Consider the following 9,029-nt stretch of genomic DNA (forward strand, 5'->3'; position numbering starts at 1 on the left):
ATTTAAAATCATCAATAAGACATAAATGTAATGCTTTATCTTTAAACTAAACCAACAAACAAAAGAAAGCACTCAGGTGTAATTGTTGCTGCAATCCAAAATTTGCGTTCTAACTCTTAGAATCATTGAAGAACACTGATTGTACAGAACGCATCCATCATGTTTCATCTGCCAAAATGCAACCTAAAACATTTGTACGTGTTTTGTAGGAAATTTCGCAAAATTGCGATTACTGTCCTCTGCACGAGCACATATTCGTACTGAGGGTATAAAACCTGTTTATCTGTGAAGACGGAACAATCATTTGGCAAAAATGTCACGATAACATACCAAGATTGATCGCAATCTACGGGTTATTCCCCTACGCAACCGGATGTTGACGGTGACGTCATTAGCAGACACGTCACTGGGTCGCCGAGTGACCCGATTCACAGTCACAAGCCGACTTTGTACTGCTGGCATATCGGCCTACCGACCGATACGTGGAATGACCTTGATCTTCCAGCATGTTAGGAATCCCCTGCAGTGGTCATCACTGCATCGCTGTTTGTTGTTACAATGTCATTTTGCTGACAAAACACATGTATTGCAGTCTACTTCAACATACATTTTCCATTTCATCAAATGGTTTCGTTACTTTTTTATCTTATTGGAAGAAACACAACCTGTGTACTTTGTTTGCTCGTCAGTTTACAAAAATAAAAACTGAAATGTGAATTAGTAGAAATTTAAAATAAGACATATAAATGACAACAAATGGATAATATTACTTGTAATCTTTTACGTTCATTCAGAGATCTATTTGTATATTTGAGATTTTGCGAATATTTTGTATTCTAGCCGCACTCAGCAATCAGTCACGTGACAGCGGTCCAATATTCCAGTGTGGACCAGACAATCCGGTGATCAATATCATGAGCATCGATCACCCGATCCGTCAGTCGCCTTTTATGACAAGCATGGGTTGCCGAAAACAATTCTAACCCGGATCTTCACGTGTATCAGATAATGTACCTTCATAAAGTAGCACATTATATTTTCTGAAAGATATCTGAGGGACAATTTCATTACATAAAACACATGTGTTACCTCTCGCACAAATGCTGATCAACACGAAGCCGAATATTACCCGACCGACGTCAGCCATGGCACTGTCACTGTCCAATGCCCCTCTTGCACAACAGCATGCCTGATAGGTTCTCCCAGTAACGGTCTCCAAGGATACACGTGCCAAACATTCAGAAAGTAAATATTGAACAATATCACATTCTCATCTTTAATTGGGTGTTTCTACGAATATTTATTCCGTTTATCAATTTGGGTCGAATCGTCCAATCCCCCCAAGCTCAATACAAACAACTGAAAGATAAATTCTTCGCCTTTATTACAGTCATTGACTGCTTTCGCTATTAGGTTTTATCAATGCTCACTAAAGGATTTCCCGTAGGTAATACTGTCTGTTAATGAACAATAACGTTTATGCAGACATTCCTTGAAAAAATTAATTGCGTGATTTAAATTTTCCGCCTTGTGTGTTATTGATGGTTAATGGTTTTCACCGACATGTTTCAATATGACACCCACTGATTTTGTTAGTGTTAACATTACCCCAATCATCGCATCGTGATTGGCCGTTGACTTCTGCCGATTCATTCCCTTCACATTTCCTTTGGGGATGAGAAAAATATATTATCCCATAATTACTATATGATCTTATTTATTTTATTTATGTTGTAGGATGTCGATGGGATGCGGGGTTGAGCGCGCGCACGCCCCTCACCCCTCTTTCCTCCTCCTCAGATATCCCTGAGGATCGGGGGAACGGGGGATAAAGAAACTCTTAAAGAATACCAACACGTTAGAAATGAATACCGACGTGTGTGCAGAAAAAAGAAAAGTGTATATGAAGATGACTGTGTAAATGATCTCGTGGCCACCAGTAATAACGGTAAATTATTTTGGAGAAAGCTCAAATCGTTAACTCAGACAAAGGATAAGACAAATAGAGATAATATCCCCCCCGGAGAAGCTGACTGAGTACTTTAAACGAGTTCTTAATCTGACGGATATTCAAGTGGACCCTGATAATATGGAGTCTGCAACTTTATATGAATGCAACCACACTGAGGAGAACTGTAACTTCTGTCAAGACGTAACCTTAAATAGCATTTTGAACTCAGATATATCAGAGAGTGAAGTATATAGTGCCATAAACAGGCTAAAATGCGGGACTGCACCTGGACAAGATGGTCTACCGCCGGAAATAATTATGAAATGTTGTAGTACTTTAGTTCCATATTTGACAGTATTATTTAATTGTATCATGCGTACGGGAGTGTTTCCTTCTACGTGGGCTAAAAGTATTATTATACCTTTACATAAGAAGGGAAGTGTGAAAGATGTTAATAATTATAGAGATATATCCTTGATGGACACGCTAGGAAAATGTTTGACTGCGGTTATGAATGACAGATTAGCTCAGTTTTCCGATTTGTATGAGAAGATCCCAGAAGCACACGCTGGATTTAGACGCGGATACTCTACTGTAGATAATATTTTTACTCTACAATGTTTGGTTCAAAAATATCTATCTAAGAAGGGCATGAGATTTTATTGCATTTTTGTAGATTTCAAAAAGGCTTTTGACTCTATTAACAGGAAACTTCTTTGGGACTCCATAATGAAGAATGGTGTTCATGGTCGTATACTTGTTTTGTTAAAGAACTAAAATTCTAAAATTCAGTGTGCCGTTAAACTCTCTAACACTACAGTGTCGGAGTTCTTTGATTCATTAAGTGGTGTTCGTCAAGGGTGTATAAAATAGCCCAACGTTATTTTCCATGTTTATGTTAGAACTTCAGAATATGATAGAATCGTCCACTCTAAGAGGTATATCAGTTGGCCAAGAGTTTATGGAAATATTATTATTACTATATGCAGATGATTTGTGTTTAGTTGATGACAGTACCATTGGACTGCAGCGGAAGATAGATATTCTTGGTAGTTTTTGCGATAAGTGGGGTCTTCAAGTTAATTTAGATAAAACGGAAGTCATGGTTTTCAGAAATGGTGGTATATTAAGACGTTATGAAAAATGGTTCTTTAGTGGCTCTCAGATAAAGGTTACTACGTATTATAATTATTTGGGCATTTTGTTTTCAAATAGATTGTCTTGGTCAAAGTGTGTAGACACGTTAGCTGTCAAAGGCAACAAGACGCTGTTTTTCATCAAAAAGTTACTTTTTATGCTCCCGGGATTGCCAGCTAATATTGCATTTAAACTATTCGACATTAAAATTAAGCCTGTGTTGCTATATGGTGCTGAAGTCTGGGGATTTCAGAGATATTCAGTGTTAGAATCATTACATTCTAATTTCTGTAAGTTTGTGCTGGGCGTTAGCAAATATAATTCTAGTAATGCTGTTTTGGCAGAGTGTGGTAGACATCGATTGTATATAGATTATCATGTTAAATGTGTTAAGTATTGGTGCAAACTTTTGAGGATGGATAATAGCAGATATCCCAGGCAGTGTTATCTTTTAATGAAACAACTCGATGAATCTGGCAGGACAACATGGGCGAGTGGTCTAAGGCAGCTACTTTTCAGGTTTGGATTTGGTGATGTGTGGTGGTTTCAGGATATTGGCGATATGGATAGGTTTTCAATGCTGTTTAAGCAACGCATATGTGAGTGTAATGTGCAAGTAATGTTTGCTGACAAAAGTACATCTTATAGGTTAAAACATTATCTCCAGTTAAAATCATGCTTTGATACATAATATTGATGGCCTAAAAAACGATAAAAAACGATACATGAGGAACATTTCCCCTAACTGGACTTCATTACTTATGTGCACTGTTTCCCTGATGACAAACCTCTAGCAATCTGCCACTCATCCCCAGTTGCAAAATACTGTTTGAGTAAATGAGTCAGTTGGGTTTGACACCACCTCTAACAATACTCCAGCAATATCACGGCGGGGACACCGGAAATGGGCTTCACGTGTTGTACCCATGTGGGAAATCGAACCCGGAGCTTCGGCGTGACGAGTCAACGCTTTACCACCGAGCCACCAGGCTAGCAGACTACCCTACTGTCCAAGCTGCATATCGGCGTTCCATAGTTCGATCAGTGTATACTACATGCACTTGCTTAACACGAACCCATTGATGGAAGAGTGTTTGGCATGGCATCATACATATTTTGTACAATATATTATTGATTACACTTATCGATCCTTTCAATTACCGCATGTGGTTTAATGTGGCCGTGTTTTCCAGGACAAAGACGTTTTAAATATACATTGTTATTTACATATTTTTCAGTTATCATCGTTACTATCGTTACATCAATCTTATCTTCTACGTTTGTTGTATAGATAGTGAAAACGTCCAAGGACATTCAAGCATAATTGATATTTTTTCTGTGTTCTTTTGTGGCTTTTCTAAACACTTCCGAAACTCATTTCTCTGAAATAATGTGTCTTTTCAGATTTAATTCTCTAAATTCCTTAAGTTATTTGTCCTCTAAAATGAGGTCTTCTGAAGTAGTAATGATGATATTACAGACATTATAACGTCATTGAACTGTCAAAATGCAGATCAAGATAAGCAGTGAGACAGACGCACGGACGCACGTAGACGCCCTTTAGTCATGCGTGAGCTCTGTTATAAAATTGTTTTTGATTGAGGTGTAAAGGTGTAAGGCTTCATTAAACAGGAATGTCACCTGATGCACACCTTAACATAACAAATCTTTAATATCGTTTACAAGCGGTGTATGTAAATAAATATCCATCAAGGCCTGTGGGACAGCCAAGTTTGTAAAGCGTTCGTTCGTCTTGCCGAAGAGCCGATTCCGATTCCCCACATGGGTGCAAAAGGCTATGGAAATTTCTGGTGTCACCTGCCATGATGTTGTCTAACATTGTTCAAAGCGCCATAAAACTATACTCGCTCACTGAATAATATCCCTCTAAGGCCCAAGTATTTTGTATGTTGCGGGGTGTTTTTTTTTGTTTTTTTGTTGTTTTTTTTGGGTTTTTTTGTTGTTGTTGTGGTTGTTGTTGTTGTTGTTGTTTAACGCCGAACTCAATAATATAAATGTATGGCAGTCTGTAAATCATCGAGTATGACCCAGATAACCCAGTGACTGACACCATGACCATCCATCTATGGAAGTGGGGTGTATTGCCAAGTCAACGAGCCTAATAATGCACCAACATTGGTAGCAGCTCCTTACAAAACAGGTTCTAACCCGGATATTCAAGGATTCCTATGTTGGGGTGACTTAGTAATAATCTCCTTCAGTCTTTTACGTGTCAATGTTGTATAAATTCGGGGACACAATATACTATCTCATATTATCTCACGTATCCTATAAGTGGTTTGTCTATTTTTTAATGTATGCTCTTCCAAAGAAAAAAATGTAACTTGACATTGGAAAAGTTTTAATTTTAAGAAAATATTTGACACAAACCAGTCCATGCTGAATCCCAACATGTTGGAGAATGGTTGAATGGTTGCCGGCGTTAAAACGTCTCAAAATAGAAACGTTGAACAAAAACATAACGTTACACTCACCTATGTAGTGAATCGCTAAAACGCGCCTTCATGCAAGCGCAACATGAAATAGTGTATCACCTTGGGCTGAAGTCTATGACTGAAAAGACTGACAGAAACCCAACGACACAAAGCCATCGGCCGTTAATAAAGACGGGCATCGCAGCATGAGATGATAAGGCACTTCGGCGTGTCCAGACAGACAATCTCAAACCTATGGACCCGATGCAACAATACTGGGAACGTTAATGACAGACCCAAGTCAGTTTGACCTACAGTTACCATCGCCGCCCAGGATCGCTACACCCGCATGAAACATCTTCGTTCAAACATCACGACCGCATCATCCACAATAAAGCAAATTCCTGGACTGCGCCGAATCTTCAACCAGACAGTGAGCTAATGGCTATGAGAATACAGACTTTTTGCCGGAAGTCCAGGTCAACGTCACATCGTTCCTTTCATCAACGTCAACGGTTGATCTGTGGAGCATGAAAATCATCGATCTCACGTTGCATCTGTTTGACACGACTTCCTCCAGCAAAACAATGTTCAAGTGTCACCTTGGCCTTCTCGATCACCCGATTTGTCCCCCACTGAACGTCTATGGGATACTCTTGATCGACGCTTGCACCAGTGTAATCCGCGGTCTCAGACAATACAAGAGCTGCGCACAGCACTTCAGCAAGGCAGTATTCGGTATCTCCTTTCTTCTATGGCTCACCACTGCCATGTTGTTATCAATGCTCCTGGCGGTCACACCGGATATTGACATTTTACTCAGACTAAGTGGATTTGATAACCAACTGTGGAATGATTACACAATGTCACTTAGAAAGTGATCAAATGCAACATATGTCATATTTGGGATTTCATTTTCTTAGTAAAATACAAATTCTAGTACCTTTTGGGTTGAGTCCCATCCGGGATTCGAACCCGCACCCTCAGAGTCAGGCACCTAATCGCCAGCACACAAAGTCAGCCGCCTAGCCAGCTCAGCCACCGCGACTTCCACATAAAATGGAAGTCGGACAACTGGTAGTCTAGACTGCGTACTTTTGTGTACCCCTCTGATAAGTGTAATTGGCAAGTGGCAAGGCGGCTGACTTTGTTGGCGATTAATTGCCTGACTCTGGGGGTACTCGTTCGAATCCCGGATGGGACTCCACCCAAAAAAGAACTAGAATTTGTACTTGACTAAGAAAGTGAAATCCCAAATATGACATATGTTGCAACTGTGGATTTACCAAACTCTTCACTTGACAATCATGTTGTGGTAATTTGTAAAGTGATGAGTTTACTGTACATGTAATTGAACAATGATGTTATGTTTGATTCAGTTATATGCACTCAGTAAGTACCAATGATAATATGGATCTAAAATTTTAAACATGTGTTTGTACTGAAGGGAATACGTTACCAATACATACGTAACTACAGAAAATACGTTAATGATACATACTATTGATGTGGGATATGTTATTACTAATGGCATACGTCAGGGTGCAACAGTTACATAGGGCATGTTACCTATGCATACGTTACTAAAGGTGGAGATACATTACCGATCAAAACGTTATTAGTAATAGGTATAGCTAAGCATTATTTAATTTGCAAGATAGTTGTAAACTCCAACGTGTCTCCGGTATATCAAGTCGAGTAACTGGCCTCCAACGTGTCTCCGGTATATCAAGCCGAGTAACTGAAGACAAATGTGTTTCTAAAATATCAAGACAAATAACTGGACTCTGACGTGTCTCTGGTATATCAAATCAAGTCACTGACATCCAATGTGTCCCTCGTTGGTCAAGTCAGGTCACTCGACTTTAATGTGTATCGGGTATATGAAGTTAGGTTACTGAACTGAAGATAATATATCTCTAGTATATCAGCCCACGTTGTTTAGCAATGTCTATGATCTGACATCGTTCAAACATGGGCAAAAAGCCTATTCCATGCCATTGAATTACTCACCTCAGCTAAATCTAAGAGCACAGCGAAACCGTTTTGTAATGAGAGGGTTTTACTTCATATATCCATTTGTCAGTTTCTCTTTATGCAGAACAATATCCAAGCAGCCTCAGCCTTCGGTGTCTGCCTCAACCCTGTATTTAGACTTGTACCACTTGTTCTTCAAGTGAACAGTCACTTGCTTTTGCGTGTGTTTTGTTGATGGGGGCGGTGTGTGCTACTTTTGACGAGTGAGTGGGTTTACTTTTATGCCGCGCTCAGCAATATTGAAGCTATATGGCGGCGGTCTGTAAATAATCGAGTCTGGACCAGGCAATCCAGTGATCAACATCCATGAACATCGACCTGCGCAATTGGGAACCGATCACGTGTTTCAGCCAAGTCAGCTTGCATGATCCCGACCCAATTCCCCTTAGTCGCCTCTTACGGCAAGCATGGGTTACTGAAGGATCAATATTCTGACCAGTACCTTTACGGTAGATTATTATTATGTCACTGTTGGACATTAATTCATAAACACATGTTGATGATCGCAAAATCGACTGTGCTTCCTAAAGATCATGGACATTGTTTTGTTGCTTTGATTGTATATTATTGGTTCCCGTGTAGTGACTACAAATGTTTGTGGAATGCTGCATAGAAAATGTCTCCACAGCTCCAATTAAATCAGGAGCTGTTTCACTTTGAAAAAAAACTATTATTGTCTCACCTAATGCACGCAATCAAAAGAGAACGCCTTTAAACATTTTATTTCAAAAGGGTACGACAAACGACCACACATATCATATTAAAGTTGTTAAAGGCATAAACAAAATATCATCATAAATAAATACAACAGGTAACCTCACTCCCTTTAACCAGGATGTGGTCTCTCAAAGTATATGTACAAACATAGGGTCAGAACAATTGAGTATATCAGTGGCGAATCTGCGGAGATATTAACAGAATGTCGGTGACAGTATGACAACCTCCCCCCAAAACAGATCTCTTTACAACTTCTGAAATGCCTCTCTAAGAAAATCTGAACTATCCGTATCTTTAACACATACGTGTATCTTTCTGGTTCTCGTTCTACAATTAACAATACACATAAGAATATATCAAAACAAGGGGGCGATTCCCTCTTTGTTGGGACTGTGATGTTGAAAACAAAGGGGCATAACTCTCATTTGACCAATGTTCAGAGCGCCATCTGAATTTCAGAACGATTTGTAACACGCTCATAGATATAATTCATGGAACACAAAGTCTTCCAACGTTCTGTTTTACACTTGAGACTCTTTCCACAAAGGGACCTTAATGTTTTCGTAAGTCAATGTTAGGGTACGTAAGTTACGGTCACCCTAGACGTAATATCGCTGTGTGGAGCGGGCGAAAGTAGAGCGCGGCTAAACGCATCAACCCATCCTTGTTAGATTTTGTAATAACACAGTTGGCTTCCCGTGCTAATACATGTGAATAATACTGACATTCAGGCAATACATGACTGGACGTAT

The sequence above is a fragment of the Haliotis asinina genome, chromosome 8 (assembly GCF_037392515.1).
Source record: "Haliotis asinina isolate JCU_RB_2024 chromosome 8, JCU_Hal_asi_v2, whole genome shotgun sequence".
NCBI classification, from domain to species: domain Eukaryota; kingdom Metazoa; phylum Mollusca; class Gastropoda; order Lepetellida; family Haliotidae; genus Haliotis; species Haliotis asinina.